We start from the raw sequence: 20,501 nt of genomic DNA on the forward strand, positions 1-20,501 counted from the left end.
ACATATCTTTTTTGCTTATTAGAGGGTTTGCCCACAAAGGAAGGGGATAACCCAACATCCCCAATCTTTAGATTAGATTTAGCATCCCCTTTTTTACTATCTTTCCAAGAGATGTACCAAACCTATCACCTTTCTTATTACTAATGGCAGTCTCCATCTCCTTTTTTTCATTAGCTCCCCCTTTCTTATTTGCTTTGGATGGTTTACCAACTAGAATCCAATCAGCACCAGAAGTCTCCTCCTCCCAAGTCTTCTCTTCCTCTTGCGACATAGCTAAGAGGTCCTCAACATCCCCCTTAAAAAACTTGCTATCTAAAGCTAATTCAAGAGCCAAAGGTTCTAGCAAACTCTGGTCACCATAATCATCAATATTCTCCCTAACAATGACTTCCTCTTGAATCAACCCACTACTATTAACATCCCCCTCCTTGGGATTACTCTCTTCCCTAGCATGGGCCTGATTAAGAACATTACTACTAAAGTTCAACCCATTTACCTGAATCTCATCTCCAATACCCATTTCTTTAACCTTTTCCATACCCAAATGAGGTTGGGAAACTATAGCACCCAAAGCCTCAACTCTATTCTCATTACTATTATGATCCTTTAGATATTTTCTCACTCACACTTTCTTAAACTTTTTAGGAGCCTACTTCAAGGAAGGACATTTTTTGGCCTAGTGACTAGATTTCTTACAATGAAAACAAGCAAAGGGAACCGATTCATGCATGATATGTTGATTCCAAATACTCAACTTAGATTTAAGAAAAATAGATTCAAGCATATCCGTGCCTTGGTAAACCCCAACAAATATTCTAGAATAGTTCATCCTTCTCCTTGAGACAGTAACATGATCCATAGAAAGGAGTTCCCTAAAAGTATTTTTAATACCTTGAAACACATCCTCCTCCCAAAACTCCAAAGGGAGTCCTGTCAGCCTTATCCAAACTAGTGCTTGGATCTAGAAGCATCCATGGAATACAAATTTGGAGTCCATTTTTGAAGAACCAAAGTATGCCCACCCAAATCCCATGGACTGCAATAAAGGATATCTCATTTATCTTCTCCACAAGAAAAATTGAAAGAAAGGCACCCTTTGGCAAGCACAATAATGTCAACCTAACCTTTCAATGACCATTTCTTTCTCACATAAGCCCTAACATATTCAATGTTGGGCCTAGTGCCTAAAAACCTTCTAACCAAGGTCAAATTTATATGAGAAATGGATACCAATTTTTTGAGCAATAAGTTCCAAAACTTTATTCTCAAACTTCTTCTCAGCTCTCTACACTAATTTCTCTTGTCCATTCAAATCATCATTGAATTTTTGGACTACCTTTGCTAACTCATTCAAAATTGGTTGAGAAGTATCAACCTCTATATTTAATACCTTTGCAAGGATATTATTTTCATCTTCTATTATTTGGAATTCCTTGTTCCTTTCTTCTCTAAGCCTCTGCTGCTTAGCTTTCTTCTAAAAAATTTCTCCAAAAACATGAATCTAATTAGGATTTAGATTTGAGATGTCCCAATTTGGAATTATAATCTCCTCATCAAGATCTATGTCTTCTTCCTTCTCTTTTCCTTTACCTAAAATTTTTGTATTTCTTGCTAATGAAGACACCGTCTATAAATTCAGAGGTTAGCTTATTCTAATTCCTAGAGACTGCTAATGAAGACACCATCTATAAATCTAGAGGCTAGCTCACTCTAATGCCCAGATCTAGAGGTTGTCTTATTCTAATGCCCAGAGACTCTCTTATTCTAATGAAGACACTGACTATAAATTGAAGATACCATGATATAGAAAAGAGGCTGGGTAGGAAGCTACCATGACATGAGGTAGGAAACTAATGTGACATGAGAACTTCTGAATTATTAAAGAATGCCAGCCCATGATATGGGGCTAGCATCAAGCCGCACCATTAAAGAATGCCAGCCCATGATATGGGGTACTGTAGCCCAGAAGACTAAACCATATCGGTTCATAAGGGTATCGAAGTTGGCATTGCATTTGTACCACTTTATGGGGACCCAAGTTTAAAAGGGTCCATACTGGCTCATGATAGGGTAGTGTGATATGGCAATGCCCTCTCGCTCGGTGGGCATAGGGCCACCAACAAGGTGTGTATATGCCTTGGTGTGGCCATAAGGACTGGGCGGGATGGTTTTACCCCTTGAAGTTTGACACTATGAGGAGGGGTAGAGTTTAAACCTTCATCCGTACTGTACTATAGTTCCCCCCCCAACATTAAATAGGGCCCCCAAAATTTTATAGGGAATATGCCAATGTAGGGCCTCTTACTATCTATAGGCTGAATATTGGGCTTCACATAATAACAACATGCTTATTAATGGATGGCCCATAAAGTTATAGGGCCAATAAGCAGATTGAGCTTTAGTCGTAGAGCTAGAACTACTACTATAGTTGTCTCAAAGAAGCATGGAAAAATTGCAGATCGGGGGCATCTTACCCCATATCCTATTGATGGTCGAGTGCCTATAGAATGGTAGGGGAGGTGCAGGAGTAAGCATCGAAGGGGTAGATCTAGTAGTTCTTGTGGAGGCCCATAGATATATAGGGCAAAGGAGTAAGCAACATCTATTGGCCCCTACAATTCTATGGAGCAAACCAGTTGCCCATTAAAATAGTAGGGGTGCATAGACCATAAAATCTTATCCCCCAATAATCTAAAAGAGCAGCTTCTCCTTAAGCGATCAGCCCCAAACTCACAAGGGTGAAGACTCTCCCTCTGGTTAAACCCCTATGAACCCTTATATTTATCAGGCACATGCCCACGCTACTTACCTATCTTTGCTATAGGGCCTTAGAATAATAGGCACTTATTCCTGGGCCCATCAGGGGCACATTATTTTGATGAAGCTTCGAGTGGTCCCTACTATTCTAAGACTAAAAACTCTAGTTCCTATGCATGCATAGGGATTGTGGCGGCCTTTAGAAAAGTAGGGCAGCCAGCATTGTTGCCCTTAGAATAGTAGGGTAGAAGGCTTCCTCCTTTGCATACTAATACTAAGAGAGCCATAAAATTTGACTTCATGGTCATGGTGTGGTTAACTATATATATACATATAGTCGAGGGGCCCACCTACCTAGAGAATAGTAGGGGGCCCTTATAGATAGTAGGGTGATACATTGAGGGAATGTTGACCATTTATGGATAGGGGCATGATGGCCTACTATCTTGCTCTCGATTGACTCTATCAGGTTGGGCACTAGCTAGGTTGTTCCCTGGTGATAGGAAACACCCCTTGCCATGAGGCCAATCGACTGATTTGGTTCACATGCACAGATCTGCCCTCATCTCCACTTTCTAACCCTAACCTTGGAGTTCTCCCCCCATATTCACCTAGAGGAACTCTCCTTAATGGTGGTCGGGCTATAGGTAGACCAACCATAGTCCATCCAGTTTGCAGTGGATCGATCTAGTATGATCGCCCTATATCTCTATGGGGACTCTAGCTATATCCATATGGCTGCCCTATCTATATAGTTGGCCCTAACTCCACTTGACTGAGAGGATAGCCCATAGAATAGTAGGCCACACCATAGGGTTATTAGTTAGTCTCCATTACTGGCATCTCTGTAGCCTGACCACACTGATCTATATGAATCAGCAAAGGTTCTATCACATATACAGCTAGGACTAGATAGAGGAAGTGTCGATGCTCGGGCATCCATTTGATTCTGATATAGTAGGCTAGAGTGCCCTATTATTCTATTGTTGAATATTTTTCCCCCATCCCATTATTTTTCCCCCTACTATTCTAAGGGGATTATTGTGATAGCCTAACCATTATTTTGCCCTCCCCTAACCATTATTTTTATAGGTGATAGGCCATTCTTTTTATAGGCTTATTGATTGGGGGGATTGGGGGGGGGGGGGGGGGGGGGGGTGGGGGGGGTAGGGGGGTATGGGGGATTGAAAAATGAATATCAAATGCCCTACTATTCTATGGTAGTGTGTGAGTCCTTCATATTAGAATTACCAATAATGGTCTTCAATTTTATGCAGGAAGGTCCTAAGTGTCAATTTCTCCCCTACAATTCTATGGCCCCCTACAATTCTATGCCTAAAATTGGGGGATTCTATCTCCTTTGGCCGTATCAACCTATTACATTTCATTATTAGATGATGGTGCAGGTGATGGTTCCATTCAAGTACTGGTAGGTGCTTGTTATGCCTTAAAAAAGTTGCCCAATATAGAGAAGAAATAGTCGGGTAGGGCCCCGATCTGGCTATACTATGGTAGATGAACAATGTTAGGCCTAAGTGAGATGGACTAAGGGTGATCATAAAATATAGGTTCCTTCAGGCTAAGCCTACTAATCAAGCCCTCTTTTTATCCACTTCCTCCATTCTTCCACACCTGGTCTGTAGGGTTGTAGACTGCATAACCAGTAACTTAACTGGATGAGTGAATGATTCCATCGAGTTGATATGACTAGAGTAGGGCCAGGGGTTAGGTTATTGGATATTGGATCACATTTTGTCTGAACCAAACTGGAAGAACAGGCCTGTAGGGGTCACGACATGAACAAAATAGGTCCACAGGGGTCATGCCTAGTCCACTACACTAATGACACCAATTCTCCTAGCTGATCTATCTCTAATGAATGGAAACAATTGTAGAAATGGTAGGACTAGCTATATATACTACACTTATTTCTAAATTACCTATAGTAGAAATACTTGGATTTACCAAAATGGATGTAGAGGAAAGTGTTGGCTACTCAGTAAATGAAGTGCTTGTCAATTCAGTCAATGTGGTGCTGAGCTGGATAGGTGCAAATATTGATTGAGTGTTTGTGCTTTCAGTGTTTACCACAGTTAATCCTAGTGAAGCTTTCTCTACACTTGACATTTTCAGTGCTTTTCTTGGAGAATGAGGGAGTAAGGCTATGACTACTATAGCAATTTTCTCTAGGTTAGTATCCTTAGTATCTAGAACATTTAGTAAATCTTCCTCGATAGCTTCCTATCCCTATTATTCTTCCTCATCATCTACATTGTCAAAATTTGTAACTTCTTCATTATTAATTTCCTCATCTTCTTCTTGTTCATCATCATCTTCATCTTTGTCATTAACACTAACCACAAAATCACTTAGCTTGTGAAGAAGATAAATGTTCTTCCATGTGTTTGTAGCATTCTTCCCTACATGTTCAATGCCTTTCAATAATACAAGACAAGTATTGAATCTCAAAGTAATATTTTCTTCATTTTTTTTATAGATTCCTTTACCTCCTTGTTATATAAACTTGACATGAGTTGCCTCAGGGTCTTCTCATAGATGTCCTTGGTTTCATCTATATTTACCTCATAACCAAGAGGTTTTTCCCATACTATCCTCGATCTAATTTCCTAAATATATACTTTATCACTATCAACCATGAAGAAAACATCATCTTTGTAATCATCAACTTATTTCTTTGGAGTGTTGAATCTATTATTCATCTTTTCTTTGAATGCATCAAAGTAATTATCCATAATACTTGCATAGTTCCCTCCCATTTCAACTATATACTCATTGATATGATAAAGAATAGGTAAATCCTTCCTCCATACTACTGTACCTTTAGATGGGAAGAAATTTTATACATAGAAAAAGAGAAAAAGTCAAAAGTGAACCAAACTTACAAGGATTATTTTTGGAAGTTCTTATACTCTCCATGTTCTTGTTGAACTAGTTCAGAATCAACTCGGCAAGGTCAAGTGATAGATTATTCTTGACCACTTTGTATGCTAAATCCATTGCTTCACATGACACGTTGTTTAGTTTGCTTGAGCTATAAATATCATGAGCAATGAAATGAATCCTAAACTTGAGTTCCATGTCTATGACATAACTGATCTTCATTCCCCTTCCATCCCACTCATCAAGGGTTTTCTTCTCTAGTTCAACCCAACTTAGGGTTTTGGTCATTTTTTCTTTCAACAACATAGGAAGACTAATGATCTAATGGATCATCTTCTTGATTATCAAAATAGGTTGTTCCAACCACAATTGACCATTGTGCACATGATTAAGAATATATCTTATCCATTTAATTTATAAATCCTATGGCATATGTGAAATGTGAGTTAAACTATTAACACAATTTTTTCAATGATTCATCCATCTCCAATGTTCCAATATCTTGAATAACACATTTAAAATGCAAATGGATATCATTGATCAATAGTACCTTTAGTGGAATTTGTGACTGTGCTCTACTTAGATCTAGGGTTTCTGCAATGGTAGGACTCAACTTAAAATCTGGTGCCTTCCACTCCATGCCTTAAACTTATGTTAGATCCTTTCTTAGATTTACTACTAGTGGATGCCATCTTCACTCAATAGGGTTTGAGAGTGTACAAAAATTGTTAATAATAATTTTCTCAAATCACTTGAATGAATTAAAGATTGTCTTCCATAGATAGCTCTTGAAAATTTGTGGTGAGAAATGACTTCATTTTCTCCCTTTTTTATCAAAATTTGACATAAATGCCTAGTAGGATTGTTCAATAAAATTATAGATTATCATCCACTTCACTTGCATTGAATGCTCAACAAAGTCTTCCATGACTCGGTAACCAGACAAAAAATATAGTAGCTCCCAACCTTGCTCGATAGGGTCTTACAATTAGACCTCGCTCGGTAAGATCTTCAAACCAACCATGCTTGATAAAGACTAGCATCTTTTACTTGGTGATCCCTTTGCATCTTGAATGTTGATTTGGATCTTTTCATTTGACTAACTAGAAATAATGTGTGATATCTTTAGAATCCTAGTTAGATAGTTCTTCTTTTTAGAGATCAAGTGGAAATGCTAGAGTCACCCAATCTTGAGTGACATTATCATCATTGCTCAAACTTTCATTCTCAAAATATTTTGGAACCCATTTCTATCTCATCTACTTTCTAATGTTATCATCCTTTTTATTTTTTTCATCTTCAACTCTTCCAATATTCATATAGTTCTTGGCAAGATGACCAAGTTCTATATAAATAAAACATCTTCTAGTTGTGTCTCTTGTCCTCATGTGATGTTTCACACAATTCATTCCAATGTGTCCATATTCTCTATAGTAATGACATCTACACCAAGTGTTATAGTCCCAACCAAATATAGCTTTCATGATCTATTTTTCTGGGTTTAATATCTTAGTTCTGCATTCTAAGGATTTGTGCCTGTGCTTCTTACATTTATGACATTTTCCTTCAAACTTAGGTTTCTCTTTGCATTCATTTGCCTTATGGCCATGCTAATTGCAATTGTAGCACTTTTCATTGAATTTTTCTTTTTGATTGCTCCAACATTTGTTTGATGTATGTCCTATCTCACCACAATAACTACAAGTAGGTTTTTGATTAACACTATGTATGCTTGGTTAACACTATTAACTATACAATGTGTTTGGTAGATGCTTACAATCTAAATAAGTGTATGTCACTAATAACAAAAATGACTGTAGTGTCAACATAGACCACCTAGTGCCTCCACTATGCCAAAACTCCAACTAGAATTCATAGCCTAATCTGGCTAAGCCTTGAGGTTAGTGATTACCTCAAATTCATTTATTATTAGCATCACCATCTTTGATAAAGGAGTGGCATCCACTGTATCCATATTTAATAAAACTTTAGTTGAGCTCTATAGGCAACAATCTAACAAAACTGAATCTAGAGTTATATGATGAGTTGGATTTTGATTTGGAAGATTGTTTGCTTATAGTGGCATTTGATTGGGTCCTCAATGTATCCATTTGATACTAGACTAGATATACATTTTGTGGTGAGATATTCAGGTAGATATAATGAGTTATTGTAGTTGAAGTGCACAATACATTTTCAATATGATATTAAGTATGGTGGGTACCCTCTATTTTGTGTTTGGATTTAATCATGTTTGTTCCAGTTTACCTTTAACATTTTTAGGTAATTATTTCTTTCTGATTATCTAGTGAAAAGATTGAGAATGTTGTTATCATGGTTCAAAGAAGAATCGTTAAGAAGATGTTGGGTTTTTAGTCCTTCAACAAACAACTTATCACAATGCGAGAAATTAATAAATTGTTAGAAAATGCTTGTGTCATTACTTCTAGGTATGATGTAATAAGTTTGTGGGTCAATAAAATATTAGTAAATGCTTGTGTAGTGGATAATTGGTACATGCTTAGAGTGCTACTACTTCTATGCATAATTGATACCTTGAGAGTACCACTCCACTCCTCCTAGAAAGGATTTAATACCATAAATTAAAGATTTTGAATGTGGTAATTTATTAAATAGTAATTTTTGGCTGCAAAATGATTTATGTTTTGTTTTTTCTATATAAAATAGAACATAGATTGCTCTACTCCATTTGTTCGATGTTTGGGAACACATTTGGTATCAGTTTAGTTAATAAGTCTCTCAAGAGTTACTTAAAATAAGTTGGGTTACCATTTTGAAATAAGATCAATTGCAATGCATGACAACTAATTTGAATAAGTTGGGTTATCATTAAATTTTGAAATTTAAATATTTAATTAAGTGAATGATTATTGTGATGTGTGAATTTTGGTTTGGATATTGTGGGTTACCATTGCATTTGAGAATATAAAGATGCATTGTTGTCACAATGTGTTTGGTGAGTTAGTTAATGTGGCCAACCATGCTTGTAAACATTTATTTAATGATTTTTTTGCAAATTATATATTTAATGCAATGAATTTAGGGACAATGAAAAGTCAATTTCTACAACTATAGAATGGTTAGAAAGAAAGAATATTCTTTGCCTCATCTTACAATCCAATCTACACTACAAGCAATATGTAGACTAGGTATTAGACATCATTATATTGCCATCCAAATTTATTTGTATGGATTCTATCATTATTTTCTATTGGAAGGATTGATTTCTTATTGTGGTGGTTATTAGATCCAAAACATTATGAGGTTTCTCTTGTTGGAACATCATCTATCAGAAGAGAACTTAGATGCCATTTGGGCTGCTACTGAAAGGCTAGATCAAATTGAAGCAGTATTAAAAATATTCTTTCTTTGTTGTCCTTTAATTTCATTCGGTACTCTCACTAGTATGTAACTGAAATTTTCTATGATGTAGGTTAAAGAAAATATTTTTGATCTCATTGCTGATTTAGCTTGGTCATTTTTAGTTGGGCAATTAGATAGTCTTTTCGGTAGGTTGAAGAATGTACTAGTAATCTAGATAGCCACCTATTTATATTGTGTTTCATTGGCCTTTCTTATTTTCCAATTATTGAGCTTGCTAATGATGTTCAATACATTTTTTTGTTTATTCCTATAGGGTTGGTCTATAGGAGATGTTAAAATTCTTGGTTTCTTGAAGAATCTTACATAGAGTGACACTAGAGATACATGGAAGAAAGGTACATATTGATTTGGCTTTACATTTTTTTCACATGAGAAATGATAAGCCAAGGAGTAACTTATCTACAAGGAAAGGTGCACTATCCTTTCTCTCTAATTCTTTCAAGTTTGTGAGATGTATAAATTTTTTGTTCATTTAGAAAGACAAATCACTTCTGTTCATTGTCACAAGTGATATCAATTATGCAAGTTAAGTCTTTAAAAGTTAGAGTCTTTGTAATCAGCCAATCTTTTAGCAAGTTATTATAAAGAAATGAAGAGTCATTTTTCTTTCAAAAATGATTTTATGTGCACACTATCTAACTATGTACATAGTTGACCCTTCCTTTTCTTGCATGAGTTCTCTCCTTTCTCACTTGATGATGCACATGGACATGATTCAAGAAGTCCAAAATTCTTCATTAACTATATGATACATCAAAAAACTAACATGATGATAATTAGTTGATTTGGATGTCACATTCTATGAACCCATTTGAATGTGAGTTGTTGGTCAAAGGAAAAGTATTAAGGGATTTTGAATAATGATGACCATATTATCCATTATTTTTATTTGTCTGATGCAGACATTTTTTTCAAATACATCACTCATGTGGAGTTGGATTGTTCATGTGAATGTTTAGATAGATTCTAGAATCTAAAGATAAAGAAATATTAGATGCTTGTAATAAGCCAGATTGATAAACTATTTGCATCACCATTAATATAATTATATAGTATCAATGCTTTTGTATGTTATTGATTGTTCATGTCCTTAAATATGGGTTGCTACTATAGCTATACTTGCATTAAAGCTACATGCTCATCTACATCCACACCTTAAATAAATTAACTATGTCTTAGATGTGTTACATTTGTGCTTTCATTAAAACTACATGTCTTCGATGTTCCCCACTATCTTTGGGATGGGTCAATGCCCTAACAGAGTCTTGTGATTTTTTAAGATTTTGGGGGATGGCTAGAGAACCAACCTCCCTTGTTGTCCCACTATATGTGAAATACTATTGGGGTAGGGGATGGGGGTTTGAGGATCAAGAATGTGTCTATGGAACACATAGGCTTTTTAGTATGATTGAGAATTAAAAGTTGCTAATATAAGTTATTTACAACCTAAATGTACAAATAGTTCATCTTTCTTGAGTTTTATGTTTCTTACATTTCCTTGTGTGTGGGTGTGAGGAAGCTAAGAATCAATATGATAAAGTTAAATCGCATGCCTAATTAGGGTATAGGTGTGCCAACATGCTACAAACCCAACATATATTATCTCCCTCTCCATGGTCTAGATGTAGGGAATGAGACACCCTAATAGATGGGAACCTCATCAATCTATAGCCAATTGGAGTGCCATCAATATAGGTCTTTGAAATCTCATCTCAATGTGGTGGTAGACTCACCAAAGACTTGAAGATAAATATCCAAACTAATCATTGACCTGACTGTTGTCATGGGTTTGGCATCCAGTTTGATCAAGGGCCAACATTGGTTGAACTTTTAGCCAATCTTTGGTGGAAATTTTGACCAATGACTGAGATGTCATCATGGGTTTGGCATCCTGGTTAATGCTTTGGTTTAAATTTCAACCAAACTTGGTTGAAATTTTGAGAAATGGTCTTCATAACAAGGGAAGCCATTTTTAACCAAATGCATCATTGCAATTTTTACACCTATAAGATTTGATCTAATTTTTGATAAAAAATAGTGACAAAGAAATTTGTCAAAATGTTGACCAACATGAGTAAAAAATTTGACCAATTTTCATAAAAAACTAAGTCAAAATATACTAGTTAAAAGGCCTTGAGCCCCCTGCACCTCTTCCCTTTAGTTGAAAAGGATAGAAGCATGATCTAAGATTGTCCTAGGGAGACCTATGAGAGTGGAAGAAGTTAGACCCTTCCAACCAACTAGAACAAGGAGTCTATCTAGTTTGACTTAAATGAGGTCCTCCCTCTTCCTATTATTTGACCATGTTAGCTTGACTGCTCTCAATTCCAAATCCATCAAGTTAATAAAATATACCAAATCATTCATACTATCAGTAAAATCAATTGCTCCCCCAAAATTCTCCAAGGGGTACAAGGGAGAGTTGAAGTTTCCCATACAAAAGGAGTTCCTAAAATGTAATAAGAAGTTGGTTAACTCCTCCCAAAGTTAACATCTACCTTGTCTCAAGTTTTGAGTTTAAAAATTAATGAAATTTAGTACCTCCTTATCCTTCTTATGCTTAGTAATGAGGTAGCATTTTGAATTGTGAATAAATATCCCTTTACTAGCACTAGGGTTCCAAAAGGTGGCCACTCCTCCTGAAGCTCCCTATGCTTCACTATAATAATAATTGGCCCCTGGCAAAATATAAACTACAATCTTATCTAGATTTTCTATGAACATTTTCAGCTTCCCAATTAGATCAATAACTTGGTTTACAAACACAACTCACAAATCCAAAATGAGCAGTTATCTTTCTAATAGAGAAGGTTCATTTAAATTGTCAACCCGAGGATGTATTCTCTCTAAGCTATTCTATTGTTGTAAAACATAAACTATAACAATGCTAGAAATAAATCTAAGTACACAATAATGGTTGTAGGAAACTGCACAGTAATGCCTGCAGGAACTGTATACTATAAACTACAACTTTTTATATATGTCTACATATATCTCAAATACTTGATTAAAATTTCAAATATATAAGATTATTTAATCCCTAACAACAATATAACAAGTTTCTCATGATTCATTTAAACAAGGAAGAGCTTTATTACAAAAGTAATGACTAAGTGTGCTGATTTTCTACTCTACATTTTTAGCATCCAATCAAACACATGGTTCTCCTTCATAATTATGAATTATATCAAAAAAATTTATCACATTGTGCTACTCTATTTCTTCACTCCATATCATTTTGAAAATTTTAATTTCATTAAGAAATGTTGAAGTTATCACCATTTTACTGAAAGTGGTTTTTATGCTGCATGAAAATGTGCCACCTTTTCCTCAGTCAATTTCTAATATGCGGTGCTCATAAACTATTATAAAGAAACTCAAACTATAAAAATTTTTTGTGTACCTTTGTTTTATCTTTCCAAAAATATAAGCCATTCTTAATTATATTAAGAATTGAGTAAGATATGCCTATTTTTCTCAAACTGACTTTTGACTTTTCTGTATTTCTTGTAGTTGCTGAATGTTGACAAGTGTCAACTTGCTTCTTCTTCTTCCCAGCTACATGAATGACTCAAATACCTCACAAAAAACATGTTAATTACCTCAAGATAATTATATTTCAATAATAACCACTTATCATAATAAATCATCACAATCTAGCATCAACTAGCTACACATGCAATTGTTAATCAATAAATCATTTATCATAGTTAATGCTTCATAAATCAAGTTCATGTATGGAAATGGCTTGGAAATATATTGAAACCATGGGGTAAAGTATTATAATAAAAGGAAATAAATATGATATTTTATAGGCTCATCAAACATTTTCACTTCTTAAATTAGTAGGATATCTACCCAAGTATTAGATAGTTGTTGCTTCATTGCAAACTACTTTTGAGGCTATTCAACCTCATCATATTTCAAGAGAGGAAAATCATTTCCTACCTTTAGTCATAGCTTACAACGTTGGTTTCCTACCACTAACCACCACCCTTGTCATATGCTTTTTCATTAAGTTTTTCTTCATCACCTTCTCCACATCTAGCTTTGTCACCTTCCCCACCTCCAGTTTCTTTGACACTCTGGTTTGTCTTCTCCAAGTTTTCCATATCCCTTAAACTCCTAGGGATATGTTGAAGTCAAAATTGAGGCTCTTTTCAAATCCTCCATCTTGGATCTTGAAGGGATCCAACACTCCAACTAAGCATATAGGACACCTCTTTATCTACCAAATCAGTCCCCTTATCTTATTTAATCTCCTTACACACTCCTTCTAAAACCACACATACCTCCTCTCTCACCACCGTCCCTAGGGGGGTTTCTATAAGATCCTCAATACTATGCAAGAATGGGAAGGGGTCAAACCCATGAACATCAACAATATCTTGTTCCTCCATTATACTATATGAACTTCCCACCTCAAGAGGCTTCTCAAGTAGAACCAAGTATGCCTCTACCAATGACCCCTCCCCTTGACTATCTATCAACAACTTATTCTCCTTTTCATTAGCCACCACTAGGACCTCCTAGGGAGAAAAGTCCACTAATACCCTCTAACTAGCCTTCTCCTCCACCATCTCATTAGGTAGGTCCTCCACTTCTATCTCACTAAATTTTTCTACCTCTATCTCAGAGGTCTTACTATTGTTTTTACAATTCACAAAGACATGTCTAAACATTGAGATATTTTGGTAGAAAAGCCCCACATTTTCATATACTATAAGCTAGAGCTTCTTCTTCCACTTGGAGCTCAACAAGATGGACTCAAGGAGAGTCACATCAATCACTATGTTCACACTAAATCTTGCAAATACCAAACTAGACTTCTATAGAGTAACCAAATAAATAGAAACAAAATGACCAAAGGAGTTCCTAATCAATTTGAAGACCCTTTCATCCCAAAACTTTAGGGGAAGGCCCATAAGCTTCATCCAAACTAGCTCCTTCACCATATCCAATCCAAGATGTCATTTAGCTACCATAAGACCATGTTTACCATAGTACCATGGCCCTACCAGAACCATGGCCATGTCTTCTTCAATGGTAAACTTGAAGTAGGAAAGACCACCAGGCATCACTAAAACAAAAACACTTCCCTTCATGTTACACTTCTAATTCAACCATTTCCTAACCATTTTAATCAATGGGTGAAAATCCATAAAGTGTTTAATTAGTTATGACTTTAGGTTAGCTGAGACACTATCAACCAAACTATCAGGGACAACAATCTCTAGCCCCTCATCACTATAAATCACCTTATGGGATTTAAATGAGTTTTGTGTCAATTTTATTCAAGGATCAAATCCTTCCAATAAGAGACTATAGGGAGTAGGCTAGATGTAGCATTCCCCTAGAGGTCCCCACGGAATAGACCTAACATAATCAATTCCCCACAAGGAGAGAACTTAGGATCCACCTCCACTTGGGCCCTCCCACTTAAAGTCAAAACTAGTTGTAGGTTAGGGAAAATTGTAGGGATCTAGCCCACCAGAAGGGCGCCATTATAGCTCATAGTAATTCAAAAAACAAAATAAGTTGGAAAGTTGTAGAGGAAAGTTTCAGAGCAAAGGATAGTATAGTTATTATAGAGTTATTTTTGTAGCTTATGCTAATTACTATGTAGTTTTTGACTATTTTTAAGGACTTAGCAATATTAATGTTGATTCCCAGTCAATTATTATTTTGGTTTAATATCATATACTAATGGAGATATTTTTACTAATAACAATAAATATATTTCATTAAGGAAATATTAATTTATTATATTTAATAACATTCAACAATATCAAAATAATTATTATTTTAATAAAAATTATATTAATTGATAAAAGAATATATTTGAGTCAAAAAAGAATATTATTTTAATAATTTATGACATAGGTTAAATAAAATGTATATTGAAGTTTATGTGTACATACATTATTGGGGGTATGTCACATGCCTCCCCTATTAAAATTGTCATCCATAAATTAGAGGTGGGAAATTGCCTCCACCCCTTCATCAACCTTCACCCCTTTCGAGAGCCATTAATCCTTCTTTTACTAAACAATCTACCCAAAACCTCTACCAAAATGATAAATAAAAAGGGGAAAGAGGGTCCCCTTGCCTTTTCCCTAAAACCTTAGGGGTTGTCATTGAGCAAGATAGAGAAATGCGAAGTATAAATACAACTATTCACCCATGCCACCATAAATTATCAAACCCAAACCTCTTTAATACTTTCAAAAGAAAGCCTCTATCCACATTATCATAAGCTCATTTGATGTCTAGTTTCATAGTTATTTTTTTCAACATCTTTAACCAAATAGAGTGAATCATTTTATGAACTATGATCACCCCCTCATAGATAGAGTGTTTGAGAGAAAAACCACTTTTTTTAATGGAGATAATATCATTCAAAAAAATTTTCAATTTGTTTGCAATTAATTTTTCAATGATCTTATATAAAGTGTTACACAAAGAAATGGGTATTAAATCCTCAAAGTTTATCACTTCATGCTTTTTAGGCACCAAGGCTATAAAAGTTATTTAGACCCTTCAGCACAAACAACCTCTCTTAGGCTCCTTCACTACTTCCCCAATTTTACTTGCCAAAAAATCCCAAAAGTCTTAGAAGAACAATGTAGGAAAGTCATTAGGGTGTATATATTTGTCTTTTCATAAACCACAAAGTGTCCTTTGTACTTCCTCTAAAGAAACCTTTTGTACAAGCATCTTATTGTGTTCTTTCAAGACCTTTTTAGGAATGTAGTTTAGCACCCCATCTAGAGCCATCACCTCCCCTTGTCCCTTTACCCCTTTCCATTTAAATAAATCTATAGCTTCCTCATTAATCTCCTTTCCATCCTTAAGTATTCCACCCTCCATGTTTATGGTTGAGAAAATATTATTATGAGCTCTCCTCATCTTGACCAAGTTATGAAATAACTTGGCATTTCTATCACCTTCATGTAACCATGTCTCCCTTGATTTTGGTCTCCAAAATATCTCTTCTCTTTCCAAAACCTCCTCATATTATTTACTAAGGATTTTTCATCCTCAAAATTCTCAATTGCATCCCATTCCTTATAAATTTTTCATTTAGCTCCTAAATAGAATTTTCCAGCTTAAGCTTCTTCAGAGAAATATTTTGGAAATTCTCTTTATCCCATACTTTTTCATTCCTTTTTAAATATTGCATCTTTAAAAAAAAGATAAAGCCCTTATTCCTTTCAAAGTTTAGGATAATAGGCCACCAATTATCAATCAACTCCTTAAAACCATTGATTCTCAACAACACTACTTCAAACTTGAAAGGGCATCTATCCAAGGGGAAAATCCTCTTATAGTCTGAGTCCTATTGGAAAATGATCCAACCCATGAATATGAAGGATTTTAGCTTCCACAATCCAACTAGAACTAGCCCAATCATGTGAGAGTAATAATCTAACTATATTCTCATAGGCCCATAAACATTTAACACATTAAACTTTGCTACTAATTACTTTGAGCTTACCTTTTACCATTTCCAATATTTTTCCTATTGTATCTTTATCACAGAAATTGACTCCTTCCACATATCACCTAAACTGCCAAAAGCTCCCATAGCTTCTAACCACAAGCATTTCAATATACTAATTTTTTTATTCAAAATATCAAAGTCATCTTTCTTAATCTTTTTTTAATACAAAATAACAACATCCACCTTCACTTGATCAAAACATCTCTTGAACAAGTGAATCTTACTTGAGGCATTGCAACTCCTAACATTTCATGGAAGGAGCTTCATCGCCTCTAGGAAGAGGTATTAACTATTCTTGATTTCAATTTTCTCTACTCCATAGCACTATCTACTATTTAGATCAGAGCATTAATTATTCTATGACCTATTTCCTATTTTTCTCCACCTTGATCTTTTGATCTTTCCCATCTATTTGTGACAATGTTATCTTCTCAAACAACACTACATTCTCTAAAAGGCCCAAAAAATCATCTTCTTATTCCCCTTCCTTATCTAGCTTAGAATCTATCTCATCAAAATTTCCATTATAATCTCTTTCCTAATTGAAAGAGCCCCCTAAATTTCTTATAGGATAAATTTTAGTATCCCTAACCCAAGCCTTCACATTCCCATCGATAGTTTGTACAAGAATCAGACTACCCCCTTTCAAATATTTTGCACACAACACAACCTCATTCTCTAGGTTCTAAATCCTTGTAGATGTGAAGGGACTCTTCCTAGTCAAGCCACAGTAGTGGGATTCTCAACATGTTCTCCATATTAGTCTCCTTTGTGTGAGTTTTGATCTTGGCATCAAAATTATCGACCAATCTATTCTTCAATAACCTAGCCCCTTCCATGCTATCATCCCTTGTTGAAACTTCTTTCTACATGTTCTTCCCAACAAAAACCTTGTCATTATTATCCTCTTCTAAAGTAGAAACATTTCAAGGGTCCTCTATTCTACACTTCCCTATTCCTTTCACCCATAGATTTCACTCCATCTTAGTTGAACCCATGTGATCCTTTAACACCATCACACACTCCCATTCTACTTACATTCCTAGCCTTCTTTATAGAATCCTTCCTTTTGTTTAGAAAGAGATTCCAAAAGATCTATTTCCCTCTCCAAAATCTTATTTGCCTCTAGCTCCTTCCCTTTCCCTATGAGATCACAAGCTTTTGGTTTATGATTTTCACTTAAGCAACTCACACACACTTGTAGTTCGAACATCTTTTATGGAGAGATCCTATCTCCAAATACCTTCTTTGGAGTGTAGTTACACCATCTCTTCTAGAGGATGGCTTGCATTCCATTGGATACAAAGATGGGGAAACATTAGTAAGGAAATCTTGTCATCCATTTCTATAGCTCTTACAAAGGATCCTAGCTTATTCCCTATAAGCTAATAAGAGTCCTCATTTCAATACTCTTGAGGAAGATTACAAAAACCAATCATATTTTGAATTTTTAAATGGCCTCCTTTGTGGGATTAAATTTTGTTTACCATTACTTCAAATAAAAGCTTTTCTCCTCCAAAAAAGTAGGGGCCGCTATTTAGAATCAAATCTCTAGCATGAGCACCATCAACAATGATCATGCAAAAAACATTTTCCAAGGTTTTAAAATCTTTCACATGAACCTAGTTCTATCATGCCATTATTTGACCTTCATTATAGTTAAGCATTCCCTAAACCCCCTTATTTGATAAAAAAAGGCATGACTTTTTAATGATTTGCAACTTTCAGACTAATTATGATGCAACACACCACATAATCAGCAATCATTTCCTCCACCTATTTCTCCACAACCTTTGGTCTCCCAAACTTTTGAGCCACTATATTAAAGTGCACTCAACCACCCATATTAGTTGAGGTAAACTGATAGATAGGATGGGGTATTTGCTGGTTATTTTAGTCTCTTCAATCCCCATGTTGACTAAACCCCATATTCTTAGATTACTCGACTTTCCTTCTTTCCATTGAGGTGCATAAGAAAACCCTTGGTTCCATTGAAATGACCCTCAATTTTCCCTCTGATAATTGTTCCTAAAAGCACCCTATGCAAGGCCACCATTGTTATTCTTGAACACTAAACCTCCTCACTCTACCATCACTCCCTTCTAAAGATAGATATATTAGTTATATCCATTTTTCATATATACTTATTTGTATATATTAGTTTGGTTAAATTGTTTTATTTTTATTTTATTTTCTCTTTTGACATTCGAATTTGTAATTTTGTAGCTCTCTTTTGTTTTTACTCACCTTAATTGTCTACACTTGTTCTTAATGTAATTTTTGTGTTATATATATATATATATATATATATATATATATATATATATATATATATATGTAGTGTGTGTGTGTGTGTGTGTGTGTGTGTGTGTGTGTGTGTGAAAGGAAAAAAATCCCATATAATTAATTAAAAATATAAATATGGATTATAAAACACTGATGTCTAAGAATTTTAAATTTCTCCAAAAGGACCCTATATTGAAGCTCATAACCAAAATTGATTGACTACATATAACCAGATGAAATGACATGCCTATACAATTTCACAAAATTGCCAACACTAGAAATTGCAAATTATGAACATACATCCAAAAAATGATTATATAGAAATTCTTGACCCATATAAATGTGAAAAATCACAACTAAAAAACTTCAAAAAATTGCTCGGTAGTAGTTGATGTTGAGTGACAATTTTTCTTGGTAATAAAGAGTGCCGAGTGATAGGTAGTGGGTGTCGAGTGAACTCGACACACTAAGGAGCTAAGTGATATTGGTACAATGGAAGTCAAGTGAGCTTGGTCAATAAGAGGAGAGCTCAATTCCAAAAAGAAACACTAAAGAGACTAAGTGAGCATGAGATGAACTTGGTTAATACATGAATCAAGCAAGTAAATAACATACTTTCTATCTCAACTTCTCCACCATTAAAAAAAAGAGAAGGTAACAATGAAACTTGCAAATATAAACTTCTCAAATACTAAGAATCATGAAATAATGAATAAAAAGGAGGAAACAATGAGCCAACACAACTAGATCAATTATTCTTATTTGCTTTCTTTCTATTCAACTAGGTTAAACTATTACAAAATCTAGGAGCATTTACTAGAAACTTAAAAATACTTCAATTGATAAAACTAATCTTAAACTTACAGCACTAAAGGATGCATACAATAATGCTTGGAGAAAACACTGCTTCATAGGAGAAACAAAATAAAATTATAGAATGATAGACAGATTCACCACATGTTGTTTCTTACACTAAAACTAAACCTTCCTTCTATCCTCTAAACTTTGAATATTCCTTTCACCTATGCTCTAATCTTTTGATCTTCTTCTTGTATCTTATCTCTACTCTACTTCTTCTCCTCTTGTCTCAATTAAAAAATGAATGAACTTCATATCTTTGACTTTTCATAAAAACATTTTCCCTCTCTTTTGGATTTCAAAATCACCTATTGAGTTAATGAGTGTCAGGTGGGTAGGTGGGTGTTTGACTCCAGGGGAAACCAACCATTGTCACTTCAAATTTTTGATGATAAAAACTTAGAGAGATATAATCAATATAGAAAGTGAACTTAAATAGAAAGCATAAGAATGATAAATAGAAATTGTGCACCAAAAAAGAAACATCTACCACCTAGCTATTCCTTGATCATGTTCAGGTATTTAGCAACATCAAAATCCTCTTTGACACCTGATTGGGAGAATTTCAAAAAGCATCTTCTAGTTGGAGTATTCATCATGCCAACTTTGGGACTTTAGGAGCAACCATATGATTGTATTTCAAGAGTTCCACATTCAATATCTCTTTAGGGACTATGCTTTAGCAAACATATTTCAAACAAGAAGCCCTACCAAATTATGGATTTTGTGTAAGGTCATAAATATTTGATAATATTTTTCATGAAAAAGAAACACACCAAGGAATGGGATA

At 34.9% G+C, this 20,501-nt stretch overlaps 1 pseudogene; it reads left to right on the forward strand.

The window, feature by feature from the left end:
- The first annotated feature begins 1,885 nt into the window (after positions 1-1,885).
- Positions 1,886-20,501, forward strand: part of LOC149556977 (sulfate transporter 3.1-like) — a 32,356-nt pseudogene continuing 13,740 nt past the window's right edge.

This window comes from Cupressus sempervirens, chromosome 5 (assembly GCF_028749045.1).
Source record: "Cupressus sempervirens isolate cs-2001-9-10 chromosome 5, ASM2874904v1, whole genome shotgun sequence".
NCBI classification, from domain to species: Eukaryota; Viridiplantae; Streptophyta; class Pinopsida; order Cupressales; family Cupressaceae; genus Cupressus; species Cupressus sempervirens.